Below are 2,434 nucleotides of genomic sequence, written 5' to 3'. Positions count from 1 at the left end.
ACATACAACCACTACATATCACAGGGATCGAACTAGGGAAGCGAGAGCGCTACCCGGACACCCCAGAACATTTCATAAAATTAAGCTACTAAAACACTTGGAATACATAGAATATAGGCAAGTTCCAATAAAACTAGGCTCATGTGAACGCTCGTTCTAGATACAACTGATCCAAAAGTACGCAGAGGACACGCATACTCCCAATCCTTTAACCCCAACCCCCCCTTCAGTACCTCATGTATTGTTTCACGTAAAGATTACCCGTCCTTTCACAATAGACTTGACACTCCTTATCGTGGTCTACGATCACCTCAAAGTCCACATTTATAAACAAAGTTTTAAATCTAACTATGTGTAAGCGAACGATTTCGAATAAAATTTGACAATCAAATCTAAGAAGATCCAGAATTTTACAGAAACTACTAGTATTTGGCCTCAGGAATATATTGTCGTTTGCGCCCTATCCTCCTCCTGTGAACCAACCTGATATTGTACCTGTATGGGATGTGGTGTTTCCCAGGTTTCATTCACCACAACTTTAATATAGTTTAAGTGAAAGGACGTGTAATCTTTACGTGAAACAATGATTTACACACAGTTGCTAGTGCATGTGAACGCATCCAATTTACATTTACACACTAGGAGTAAAATTTACACCTGTGTGGGTAAATGGGCGCATGTGAAGGGGGCTGAAGACTGGGACTTTCATCTTTGGATACTTCTTTCTATGACCAGGCCGTCGCTCATTTACAAAATGATGGAATTCGATGATCAGCTAGAATACATATCTACATGTATTACACTGTGCAACCGCCGCTCATTAAAATAATTTTTACATTTATAGGTATTAATATCCGTCTTCATTAAAATCAATAACTAGTCTGATCCGTCATCTTGCATAGACACATGTCACCACACGGTACAGAAATCGTACCAATCAATAATTCTTTATTTATGGGTTTCGGGCAAATGATATTCAGAAGAAATATGGTAGTTTAGAAATCGATTGGCAGTCATGTGTATGAAGTGCTGCATGTTGATATTTATTATAACTATATCACCACCACCATTTCCCCTCCATGCGAGAAGAACGCGATCCAGTTTTTGGATGACTACTATTATTGGAATTAAACTCCAAAAGGGGGGATTGAAGTTGAAATCCATAACAACCAAAAATTGGCCACATCATCTTAATTAAAGATCACAGTACCCTAACTTCCACGTGTGACATTCTAACCGAGATACATCAGCTGACAAAGTTTGAAGATTGTAGGAAGTTCTGAACCGGACACGAAAAACCCCGACAGACAGACGGACATATCGTCATACTACGTCCTGTCTTAGACGGGCGTATAAAAAACGAGCTTCGTTCCTCAAACTAATGGTCAAATCTCCAGACTCATCGCAGTCAATAAATCGGAATTATCTTCAGACTCATCGCAGTCAATAAATCGGAATTCATCCTTTGTGTATCGTGGTATGTCATTTCATTTTTATTAGTATCCACAGAATTGCTGCAACAAGATGCATTCTATTCGCCGGTCAATGATGACTGGGCTTTCTGTGGTAAGTTTCTAGGTCAGCAGTCTACATTTCGCCTGTAGTCCTATCAATGTGAGACTCCATCAAAATCTCGAACAGACAGAAATAATTCAATCGGACAAACTGTATTTTTATATTTTGCTGTATTACGGGCCCTTACTTCATCATGAATTAGATATAAGTTTGAAATATTAGCAATCTTTGAAGATTTCTAAGGATGTTGTGTTTCCTACCAGGAGTAATTAGGAAATCATTTTCTACCAAAGTTTTTAAATTAATTTTAAACTTTAAAAACAAGTCTAAAAAGTATGAAACTAAAAAAAATTTGCTATGTAAAGTAGAATTTGTCATTTAATCAATATATTATGTAAATAGTTTTCCAATCCGCAGCTTATTTTCTGATCGTTTTATTTGGACAATTTATGTTTATATTCTGGAGTTGTCTTTTTAATGTTAGCCAGAAGTGACCTGCATGAATAGGCGAGGTAAAAAAAAGTATCATACAACTTGCTGACTAGAAAAATCATGAAACATTTTATCCCGAAAATGTTGCTAATACACAAGAACAGTATACAAGATAATAATTTGTTTTATTATATGATTGAATATTTCCTAGCTCTCTAATTGGCTGAGATCCAACAATGTAAAAATCATACCTGCACGTGACCTTCCAGGTGAACATAAGGAATTATTTTTTCCACATAGGAGCAAAAAATAGGTCGTTGAAACTTACAATTAGAGCAAAGAACAATCTTGAAGGGTTTTTTAATCATATAATAAAACAATTATTGCTGTTTTTGAGGTCAATACGATGATTTAGACACCTGTCTAAATCATCGTATTGACCTCAAAAACAGCAATAATTGTATAATGTACAACAAGGTTTATAAGA

This window comes from Ostrea edulis, chromosome 5 (genome assembly GCF_947568905.1).
Source record: "Ostrea edulis chromosome 5, xbOstEdul1.1, whole genome shotgun sequence".
NCBI classification, from domain to species: Eukaryota; Metazoa; Mollusca; class Bivalvia; order Ostreida; family Ostreidae; genus Ostrea; species Ostrea edulis.
Note: the sequence above shows the minus strand (reverse complement) of the source record.